General features: G+C 37.7%; 1 protein-coding gene across 2 annotated transcripts in view; it reads left to right on the top strand.

Annotated features, from left to right (window-relative positions):
- Positions 1–12,556, top strand: part of STAT6 (signal transducer and activator of transcription 6) — a 2,965,055-nt gene that overhangs the window by 461,507 nt on the left and 2,490,992 nt on the right. The window lies entirely within an intron of this gene.

Here is a 12,556-nt window from a genome sequence, read left to right as displayed (position 1 = left end):
TGGGATATGGGGGTAGGGTAGGGGAGCGAAGTGAGCCCATAGGGTGAACGGAGCAGGTAGACACAAGGAAGCTGACAGCAGGAGAGAGAGGAAACAATCAGTCAGGAGATAGGTAAGAACAGGGGGAGCTGGGTGGGAAGGTTTAAGCAATATTATGTTGGAGTGAAAGGGAAGCAAGCAGATATCTAGAACTGGCTGGAGGGTATGACTGATAGTGAGTGAAGAAAGAGAAGAAGTGTTCTAAAGAGAAGTAGTAATAAGTGGGGAGGCGAGAGAGGGAAGAGAGATAGTAGTTGGGTGAAGACTGCCACCTAGTGGCCAGTCCTTATAGTACAGGGAGAGGAGCCACTGCCTCAGTAAAATAGATGAACAGGCAGCACGGATATAAGGAGAAAAAGGCACGGGGAGAGGTATGAAAAAGGGGTTTTACAGTTGAAGAGTAGGGGGAGGCTGCTGGGTATACTGGCTGTAGTCCTGCACTAACACCAGGTAAGTGGTAGAGCAAATTCACAAGCCCATTTACATTGGATATAGCATGATAATTACGTACTTTCTTTCACCCTTTTTATTTCACTCCTGGGAGAAAGGTAGAACTGCTCCTGTAAGGTGTCAGGCAGCGAGGGATGGCAAGGTGGCTTGGAAGTAGTCTTGACAAATCCAGTAGGGTAGGGCCAGTACACCAGTGTGATCTGGGTAAGTAGGGTTGTAAGGCTACAGAAAAAAACAGAGGGGGAAAGTTTTAAAGTTAACTACAAGATAAGCAGTTTGATAGGACAAACATCTAAGGTTAAGCAGTTAGATATAGAGACTACAATAGTAATATGTTAGGCAGCAGAGGACAAATACAAAAAACATAGCACAGATACCACTGGTACAAAAAAGCCCCTTGATACAAGGTCTGTGCCACAATTACCAGCAAACAATAGCGATAAATGCCTAATAAAACTACAGACATTCAGTGCAATATTTTCAAAATATACAACAATAATCTTCAGTTGTTAGTGAAGACACTGTGTGATTTCACCATTAAAACAGTAATTGCAACATTTTACATAGATTACCTAGACATGTAGCAAAATATAATCGCAAAATACATATTATGAATGGCAATTGTAGCAAAGGATTACAATTATAGGTCTATACATCCCCTTGCTAAATCGGGAGAGCCTTTTAGAATCGCCAGAAATTATGTATAAGGGGAGCACCAGTGAGTCTAATGGAGCCGTTTAGATAGTGGCGTTCATATATACCTAGTAAGGAAATATACAGTATTGCAACACCCTCTGTAAACAGAGCTAAAAATGCTTACAGCATAAAGCTATGAACTACAACAGTGAATATGTAGATCAGATATAAGGTGACTACGTTCCAAGCAATTTAAACATATACAGATCATTGTCATCCTATTATAAAGAAAAACAAGTATTATCTCTAGTTAAGCAAAGGGGCAATTGGTGGGAAGCACCACTGCTTAATAGACGCTCAGCAAAGCCACGTGGAGGCAGTTAGCGACCAAGAAGCACACCAGTAGGAGTATAACCCACTAGCCCTATTACCACTCCGGGAAGAGTATTACCCACGAGCCCTATAAAGATCTCTAGTAAGAGTAAACCCACATGCCCTTAGAGAGAGTAACCCATTTCAAAAAAAAAAAAAAAACAGCACAGCTGGACGGAAGCTGCATACTAATTATAATCTGAATAAGCTTAGGGCATCTAGTAAGCCGAAGGATAAAAGAAGAACTAAGACCTAAAAGGTAAATGTGGAGAGCAATGTATTAATAGCGGCATGAAGATCGAGAGACTACTAAATGTAATTAGCGATCCAACTAAACGAAAAATTAAGGAGAATAAAAAAATAAATAATATCTGGGCCGCTAAAGCTGTGGGAACGGAGCAGGCATCACAGTTATGGCAAGCCCCTCAAGGGAACTCTGCAACCAGAGTCAAGAATGCAGCCATCAATCCCAAAAGTAGCTGCTTGGGTGCAGATCTATAGTAGGCAGCAGACGCTGATTGCAGAGGGTAGTGAGCGTATACTAAGGTACTAAGTCTTATATAGGTACGCCACGGCTTGAGGAAAAATATCGCTGTGGTGAGACCAACAGAGAAAAAGTAATAAATATGGAGCGGGACATAATAGCAGCAGTAGGAGGAGAAGAAAGAAAGGTAATAAATGTGGGGCAGAACGAACAACCCGCAAGAACTAGTCTAGTTTTGTAGTGGAAGCTGCCAAAAGTAATGTAAGCAGTTTGGAAGTTACAGATATCGCTATGAGGAGAAAGGCGCCGCATGTAACATCGATTGAGGGAATTGTAAATTGTTAGCCCCTGCAGTGGAATACAACCAATCACTATTTATAAAGCAATTATTCACAATTTATAAGACACTTAAAACAACAGTATAGCATACAGTCAGGACTAAAATGACCTTGTCAGCTGAGATGGATGACATACATGGTCAAATAGTATATCCGTATGTAACCATAGACTCTTTATAGCTGAGAAAGAAGTTTACAAATATAATGTAGATAAAGAAGCACCAAAAAATGGTGCCTGGACCAAGGCCTTAAAATAAATGTGAAGAAATGCAGCATTGTGTCCTTTTGGCACAAGGGCACCCATTCTCCTACACATAGGTGTCAACCCCTTGAAAGCTAACTCACTAATCAGAAACTTGTATTTTGTTGATAATGAACTGTCCTTTGATCAGTATGTATCCAGTGTCATTCAGAAATCTCTTTATCTGGTCAAACTGATCACCAGGGGTACATCTTCAAGGTCTAAGGAAGTTACTATTCCTTTCTACTCCTCCCTCATTAGGCCCATAATAGAGTATAATGCCCTGTTTGGCATGTAGTTGCCTAGCATATGACTCGGCTTGAGAGACCAAAGTGTTTCCTCACCAGACAATCAAGGGCATCTCTTCTTTGAGCTGTACATGTATTGCCCCAAATTACTTTTGTTCTCTTTTTTTTATTTATTTATTTTCATTTGATTACCAGGAAAGTCCAATTGGGTAGAAGCCCATTTTTCAGTGGAGGCCGATGAGAAAAGCTCCAAATTATTACAAAACATTTTAAGAACAATAATTTTACAATCTTCGAAAATAAAACAAAAACACCTGCAGGTTAAATAATTATATAACACATTAGTGATAACATAAAACACTGGTTAAGAATTGATACAAGTTATATGACAATAATTTAATATTTATCGAAATTTTAAAAGTCTGTAGAGAAATTAAAGGTAAGTGACTCTAGTACAAACAGGGATTGCAATATGAAGTGAGGAAAAACAGGCTTATGGTATTTTTAGAGAGAAAGTCAGAGAAGAGAATTTGATCGAAGTAAGGAAGTAAGTGAAGAAGGGGAAATAAGGAGGTATAATGAATGAAAAGGTACTTGTTCACATTTAGGGATATAGTTTAGTTTTGAGCAAGAAACAAGCCAGATTTTAGCTAGGAAGTCTTTTACAGTTGTTTTGAAAGAGGGAAGGGAGGGTATTAACCTGATGGACACAGGTAAGGAGTTCCAGGCCTTAGCAACCTTGTATGAGTACAGATAATGTCTAGCAGATTTGATAGGTTTGTAGACAGACATGAGTTTTTGGTCAGTGGATTACAATGACCGACTGGGAACATAGTTGTGTAGAATGGCTTTTACAGCTGGACAGCCAGATGGATGACGGATAATTATATAGTTGGTAAGAAGCTGTGAATATGTTAGTTGATGAGGCAGTTCTAACCAATTTAGGCTTTTTAGTGTTGTACAGTGGTAGGTTCAGAAAGGGGTATTTGCTGCAAATTTAGCAACTTTCTTATAGCATTGTTCAAGTTTTAATTTTTGTAATGCCTGGAGGTTAGTAAAGATGGGAGCATCATAAAAAAAGTGTGCCAATTATAGTTTTAGTTGCTTCGGTGAGAAAGTTTTTGGCTGTAACGTATCTCTAGTTTTTGATGAGCTTTTCTTATGCAATTTTTTATGTGCAGGTCAAGTGTAAGCTTATCGTGCACTATTGCTCCTAATAATTTGCCATGAGAAGTGACTTCACTGATTCTATTATTGAGAAAGGACTTTAAGTTTAGTTTTTTCATGAGAGAGAGATTTGGGGGAAAAAGTAGTAGTTTGGACTTTTTTGGGGTGAGCATGAATTGTGAGTTATGAAGCCATGTTTCAGCAGCTGTTAAAGCTTCCTGAGTAATTTTTTTGAGGTCTACCATGTTGTCAGATGCACAAATGAGAGTGGAATCATTTGCATATTGTATTAGGGTGGCTTCTTATGTGGATATATAGGGTGTTACAGTGTTTTGGTGAAAGAGGAGGGGACCATGGATGCACACCGGTGGTGACATGGGGGGGGGGGTAAGAAGTACGTACTCTTGAGGGGGGACCTTTGTTTGGCCTAAAGAGTCTAAAAGGATCTAGCCCTACATGATGCACATCCAAAAAGCAAATAACACCTAAACACCTGCTGAAAAGATCTAAATTTCCACTGAAATATAAATAGGACCTGCTGGTAATGTAGATATCTCTCCCTGAGACTCTCTCTTTTATGGAATAGACTTCTCTCTGATGTAAAACAAAATAGCTCCTTGTCCCTCTTTAAGCATAACCTGGGTAAACAGATGGGCAATCATATGTACATCGCAGGTCTGGCTCTTCAAGCTCTCAAAGAAAGGGGTCAAAATAAAGTACTAAGTACACCATGGGTCTGCTTCTTAAGCTGTCATTGAAGTGGACTGTAACTGGGTATTTTTCATGTCTTTGGGAATTCAGGACTTGAGATCCTGTGGCTAGGCTGCACATGTTCTTGTTGATCAATAATATAGTATTAACCTATTGGAATTGTGTGCATTTATGAGTGAGGAGTTTTCCAAGTTTGAAATGGTTTTGGAAAGGTGAACTAGATGAATAGATGGAAGTGTGACTGCACAGAAATGTACTAGTTGGCAGATGTTGTAGATCCTTATCAATCAGGAAGTTTCTTTTCTTTTGTCTGTTTTTTATAAATATTTTAGATGTTTCATGTTTTAACAAAACTATGTATGATACTATTTTACTAGGGTATTCTGTCCGAATTTTATACTGGAAATGGAAGAGGAGAGTGTTCACTCATTGGCATCTCACCAATCTCTTATTGGCATGTAATTGGTGAAAAGATCATCTTTACTATTGGCTAAAACCTCACGTAATCTGATTGGCCTTTTCTTATCAAAATAACCAATCATATAGGCATAACCTGATGGGCCATGTCTTTATAAAAATTATCACATTATTGGCCCAAAGACCCTGGCAATCCATTTCAAAGCCACAGATGACTACCCACCCCACATCAAAAGTATAAGAACTTCAACTGCAAATAAGATCATGTAATCTGAAGAAGTCTATAACACAGGACATCAATGCTGATTATGGCATAAGAACAATAAACTTGCAAACAGAAGAAGTATGCAAGGATTACTGTGATTTTATTGTTATGTGCTGCTATTGTTTTAATTTTGAAAAAGTATGTACAATATAACAGACACAGTAAATCAGCAGAGAAGAGGGATGGCAACAAGGAAAGGTGAATCACAGTCTTTGTTTACAAACTAGGACAAGTCATACCACTCAGCTGTCCCTGATTTTCAGGGATGTCCTGATTTTGACTCAAAATTTAGTACTGTCCCTCTTAATCCCTCCTAAAACCATTGATTTGGGAGAAAAAGTGTTGAATTACACTTAATAATAATGACAATAATTAGAATTATAGATTTCTTTTACTTAATAAATTGCATATTAATTCACATTATCTTATTCTGTCAATGTTTCAAGTTAAGAATACTAGTATTTTAAAAGTATCCCTGATTATTTCTGGTTTTTGTCCCTGATTTTGTTGAGATTTGTCCTTGACTGGTTGAGAGCTATGCTACAAGCCAACCTTCCAAACCATGAATATGCAATAATAAGGATCACTTGTGCATGTATATAAAAAATTCTGACAACACAGAATAAAGTTTGTCGCTTTATTTTTTTGTGATAACAGGAGATGGCATGACTGCCTTACTATGTGTCACCTAATTCTTTTGCACCCTACTCTTTAAGCTAATTAATGCTAATCATTATAAGACTCTTCATTGACTTATCATCCATCGGTTTGCAAGTACACTCAAATCATCCAAATCCACAGGCATCGTTTTTGTTGTAGCTCCTTCATTAGCCTGTGTACAGAAGGCATTTTCCACCACAGCTCCCTTAGTCAGAAACGCCTTCCTAAGTACCATCTTGTGATTGCCCACCCTATCTAAATGTGATTTTGAGTCACATGACATTCTTTTTTTCTTGAATGTTGTATATAGGGGTTTTAGATTGTGCATATTTCCGAAGAACTAGTGTTGGTGTAAGGAGGAATGCTCTTAAGTATTCACAATAAATCTGTTTTGTGCGCAGTGACTTTTGGCAGGTTCATTTATCAATTTTTTTTCTGGCTGTAAATAGCATTTAATTTGCTACATTCAGTGTTCTCCAAGTCATTTTTTCAGCTTAGAGCTTTATGTAGGTACAGCTACACAGAGACAGTCATAACTGCATTCTTCTTAATGCACACAGGTATACACTTGGTGGAAGCTCATACTGCTATCATCAATTGTCCTTAAAAATGAACAGTATTAAATGGCAGTAATACTGAAATTCATTTTTAAGGTAGCCTGTTTGTCCCTTAACTTTATGTAGTTTGTTTACTGTAACTAGGACATAAATGAAAAAGAGTCTTCATAGTCCAGCTAATCTCTACAAATAAGTAAATATTTAAAACAATAAAACCCTTTAAAAGATTTTAACACATGAAGCATGTTTCTCTATGATTTAACTGTTGCATTGACCACTATTTCATTATAGTTTATTCTATGTTATTTTTGCACTCATGTCTGCAGACCAAGTCTTCCCCTAGTCAGAGTCCATTCATTCCTCCACTGTGATACCATATAGAGCCAAAGTGAGAGCTGTCACTGGGACTTTCACTCAGTCATGAAGTTTGTTTGTGCTCTCACTGGTATGCAAGCAATGAGAGCTTTTTCAGTGACCTAAGCAACACCATGGGACAAGAGAACCATCTCACTGATGGGGTCCACGATACCCTCCCCTTATAAGTACAAACTTCTGCACAGTTGATCAGAAAGCTAGTCCCTGTCAGTGGCTTGGTGAGCCTAAAGCCCACCCCCAGGCTGCCGTTCTGTTTTGTAGCCCATCCTCTGAGGGATGGCAGCCGAGTATGTGTTTGTATGTGGCCAGTTGTACCTGTTCTTTCCTCTAAAGATGGGTTCAGCCATCCTCTTTGCCAAGGCCGCCAAGCAATTAAACTACTAGTCAAACTGGGGTCATCTGGGCTGTAGTCAGGGCTTTATCCCTCTGTATCATTAGCATGGGCTCTTAGCGTCTCCTTAAAGCTAAGCATGACAAGTAACCGTGAAGGAGAAAGAGTGAGCATTTAGTCATCAAAACAGGTAGAGCAAGGTGAGGAGCAAAGGATGTGAATTTTTGCCTATTTTTTGCATCTTCTGAATGGGAAAAGCAAGTGAGCTGTGGGAATACTTTTGATACCTTCAACTGCATAGCACTATAAGATTCTACAATGTGTGTTTGAAACAACCCGGTGAGATTGGATCAAAAGTGCTTACTGACGAATGTTTCCACTGCACAGCTTTGTACATAACTCAAATCATCACAAGAGTGGTGAGTTGCAAGCATTGTAAAGTCTGCTTCATTCTTCTTCAAGGAAACTGTAAGACTGACCACTTACTACACAAAAACGTGAACACCAACACATCAGTTTTATGTGATTAGATGACAAATGAGCAGAAAAAAGTGTAAGTTATTGTGAAGAAACTATGGTATGAACTTGGGTGATGTGAGCATGATAGCGCCATGCAAGAGAGTACTAACTAGGATATCTAAGTAAGGGTGAGGATGATACTGAATTGATTTGTTTATAGCCCTGATTTGTAATGTAGAATAGTCAATAGGTAATAGGACAGATTTGCTGAAACCAGCACTTAAATGTTGGGAATAGTTCCTTTGCTGTGTGACTTTCTGTGCTATATAGTGATGCAAGAAATACAACAATATAGTGTTGTTTAATATAAGTACATTTTTTCTTTGTAAATTTTTTTTGTTTGTTTTTTTGGTTGCTAGCATTTTTAGTTTGTGTTATAAGACTGGTTACTACATGAGGCAATTTCCCTTTTGCTCAAGTTGCAATGACTGTGGAGTCAATTATAATAAGTAGGAAGTACAGGTGATGTGGGGGTATTCTGCTCCTCAATAAATAGTTTTCTAGTTGCAGCATCTGTTGATTTTTACTTCACTGAAGTAGTTACGTTTTTCTGCAAACTTATGAATATTTATTCTGTTGGTGTTTCATGTGTTACTTTCATTTAGACTGCTTTTGTTTATGTAATGCAGAACCAGCCAAGACAGGTATATTTAGTCCATCAGGGCATGTCAAACAGTTTATCTAAAAGAGACATGAAATTACATTAAATTGCTGTCTTACCTAATGTTTTGTTGTTTCCATTACGGAAAAGAACAGCATGTGTCTATAGTCATATCTGAACTTTGTACTTTTTATTGCAGCATCATAAAATCTACAAAGGATACAGGTGTGTTTCATACACACAACTGCCATCATTGTCAGGACTTTTTTTTAACCTTGTCAGGAATTTTGTTCAAGTATTTCATGGAATCATTTTCTTGTTTGGTTTTCTTTGATAGAAAGTAGGTGAAGATGATGTCTGTTTTAGTCCATATAGAGAAAGTTATTTGCAAATCTAGTAGCAGTGTAGTGTTAAATTCAAACATACTATTATTCTAAAGGAAGGTGTTTGACAGTTCTATATAATCTGTCCATGTGCTGCATTTAGACCCTCATGGGTATTTCCAGTTTTTCGTTTTCATTTTTGTTCTAGCTCAAGTTCTGTCATCTATTGAAGTAACCTGTTCTATTTTTCACTCTGTCCTTTTAGAGAACTTATACTTTCTTACATCCATTCTAAATTTCTTTCCTCTGTCACCCATGCCTTGTTCTTCCTAATCCTTCCTCTTCAGTCAGTTTTCTCAGGTTCCCATCACAAGTTTATTTGTTAGTTTCATGTTCTATCTCCTCTTTTCTCCAAAGAAAATATTAGTATCTTACGTAACAAGCATTATGTAACAGATTATTTAGTCCATTTATGAACTTCATAATTCTTCTCTGCATTCTATAAAATTTAATTTGTTTTCCTAAATGACTTCCAAAATTGAACCACGTGTTCCAGGTGTGCTTTCACCAAAGCCTTGTAGAGTGGAATGATAACATCAGCGTCTCCAGACTATGTTCCTTGATCCACAAATCCCAGCATTTTCCTGGTCCTGATCACTGCTTTATCATTTTAGTCCTGGTGATTCATTTTAGAACTGATTATAAACTTTGGGTAATTTTCCTCCTCTTTGGATGCCAACAACTTCTCACCTATGCCATATTTTACTTTAGGATTACTGAAACTAAACTGCATATTTTTTCACTTACCCACACTGTACCCCAGGTGCCATTTCTCTGTACCCTGCATCTGCCTGAATAAATCCTATCTCAGACTCTCTTCCCATCTTCCACAGTTACCCCAATCTTTATAAGATTTGTGAATACATTAATCATATTCTTAATACCATTAGCAGTATTTGTCACAAATATATTAGCCACAGAACTAATTCATGATGTACCTCGTTGTTCACTTCAATGTTTCTTTCGGTACTTACATATTATCGCAACCAGATTTTTGTGGCAATGCTGGTTGCTTCTGTTTAGGTCAAGTAGTAGCAGTACAGCGTTATGAAGTTTAGACACATGTCTTCTGTAATGTTTTAGTAGTTTTACGAAGATTTATCATTGAAACGGCTGAAAAAAACTGAAGTCAGAAAAGTAAGGTTTGAAAAATAGGTTCCCCCTTTACCACCAGCATCTCGTGTCAGTTTAAGCAAGTCCCACTCCACTTTCAAGGCGTTCCTTTGACATGCTGCCGGTTGGTGAAGGAAAGAGATGTGTTTTCAAAACATTTACTATTCTTTTCACAGCTGATTGAATGGTAAACCTACCCTAAGACTACAAAAACACTACAGAAAATAATAGCAAGCACCTAATCTGTTGTTTAAACTCCGCTTGTGTGCAATATCACCCGCATAACTGCCACACTCCTTTCAGAACCAACAGACATACACACGTAACCACTGCGATCACAGAAATCAATGCTTGACATGTTTAAAGGACGCTTCCCACAAATCTTAAAAATTATAAGTCCTAACATTTTTTAAAACCACCACCGATATCCCAGCAGACTTTCTGACAGTGTACCCTTCCATATTACACTTCAGTGATGCCGTTTCAGTAGAAATCAACAAAGTTAAAAGACAACGCAAAATCTGATTGCGATAATACGCAAGTACCTTTCTTTCTAGGTCTTCTAAATACCCCATCACTACAATCTCTGTTGGCCAATTTTTGAAATACCTTACTATATTCTGGTTTGTTCTTAACCACTAGATATTTGCTGTTGCTCTTCTGTATGGAAAAGTGTCAAAAGCCTTGCTAATGTCTATGAAAATCACATTCATTGTTTTCATTTAGTTGCTTTGTGCTGTTACCTAATCATTGTCTGCAAAGAGTTAGTGTGTCATGTGTCTCCTTTCTCTTAACACCAATTTTATTTTACATCTTTGAATTGTGTTCCAGTACCTTCTAATATGAGGCTCATTAACCTGTAACCTGTGACTGTTGGACTCCCTTATGTAAAGGTACAACTAATACCTTTCACCAATCCGTTGAAACTACTTCATTCTGTAGAAACAAATTGTAGTCTAGTTAGTGAATCACTTGGTATCCATAACAACACCTTCATCACTCTGAGCAGTAGCACATCTAATCCACGGGGCTTATCCCATCTTTTCTTGCTTCTTTCTACCACCATTTTAACTTTTCTTCCATTTCCCAGCAGTAATACAAGCTCCACCATCAAAGGGATATTAACAAATTCTCCAACGAATATTCTGACTTCTGGCTCCCTCCCTGACTCCTTATGCAATCACCTCCCAACTTTTACAATTAGGCAGCTAAACTGTCCCATGAAAGGGTACTGCTATAAATCAGTACATAAATTTACATCTTTCCATACAAGCTCTTTCCTTGCCAGCTTAAGATCCATTAACTGGAACTGCCTTTTTTTCTCCCTTTAGATGACTCTGCCACATACTTTAACAGTACATTTCTTTTCATCGTAAATGAACATATCCCAGTAAGAAACAAAAAAGTTATGCACTTTGGTTAACCATGAAAAACAAAATGATAATGAAAGAAAGAGATAGATATTGGAATACCTGGAACAAACAAACTAAAACTCAGTATAACTTCCAAAACTATTAACAACTCAGAAACATAACAAAGCACATGACCAAACCTGACAAAAGAACATACTTTACAAACTTCTAGTACACTTAGTAAAGCAACCCTTGACCTGCATAAACAAATTTATACATCCTGGTCACACTACCCAACCAATCCCTTCTGCTAACTGCACTAATGAAAGCATTGCCAGCTAATTCAGTACACATTCTATTAACACAGTAATTTGACTCTTAATAACTGTACGACTTTTAACACTCCATCCCCTCCAGAATCAACAAATGATCCCAATACATTCTCCGGTTCATTTCTTGGCTGGGATGCTTTCTGTGCAGAGTCTGCATGTCCTCCCTGTGTTGCATGGCTTTTCTCTAAGTGTTTCAGTGGGTCTACTTCTGTTTGTTGAAAACGTAGATGGAACATTATGGTAAGAACATAACTTTTTTTTTTCATTATTGAATGCTCAAATGATACATCAGATAAAAAAAAAAAACTAAAAAAATATTATCCAACCTTACCCCCCATCTGGATGGGGAGTAAGGTTGGATAATATTTTTTTTTAGTGTTTGGCATTTTTCAGGTTGGAAAATTAGACTGGGAACAGTTTTTAGATGACTGAATATTGGATAGTGAGGCAATTCTATCCACTTTATCTGTTTTACTACTGTGCAGTGATGGTTTCTATAATGCATATCAGCCCTGAGTTTAACTGTTTTGTTCTGGCATTTTTCTGGCATAGTTATTCGGGTACCTTGCAACCTGACAAATATAGGAATAGCAGGTCTATATCACCTCGTTGAATCACTAATGAGCGAACCCCTATTCATAGAACCTTTTTTTTATCAAAGCAGTTAATCATCGAACACCGTTTTAATTGAAATATTACCTGGGACAAACCAACAGTAGGCCAACAAAGCAACTATGAAAAAAAATCATACAATTTAAAGCCTACTCAGGTGGGGGCTATGCCATCCCTACCTCGATGTTAGGAGTTGTGCCCCACACCCCCACAACTAAATATACCAACTCCAAGATTGCACTGCAGGAGGAAAAGGGCAAATTCCAGATGATGGCGAACCACTGGCTTGTCCTAGGAAATCTTTGCCATTCGATGATTAGCGACTTCGATAAAAAATAGGTTTGATGAATAGG

The sequence above is a fragment of the Protopterus annectens genome, chromosome 9.part0 (genome assembly GCF_019279795.1).
Source record: "Protopterus annectens isolate FY-2018-M chromosome 9.part0, PAN1.0, whole genome shotgun sequence".
NCBI lineage: Eukaryota > Metazoa > Chordata > Ceratodontiformes > Protopteridae > Protopterus > Protopterus annectens.
This window is presented reverse-complemented; position numbering and strand designations above follow the sequence as displayed.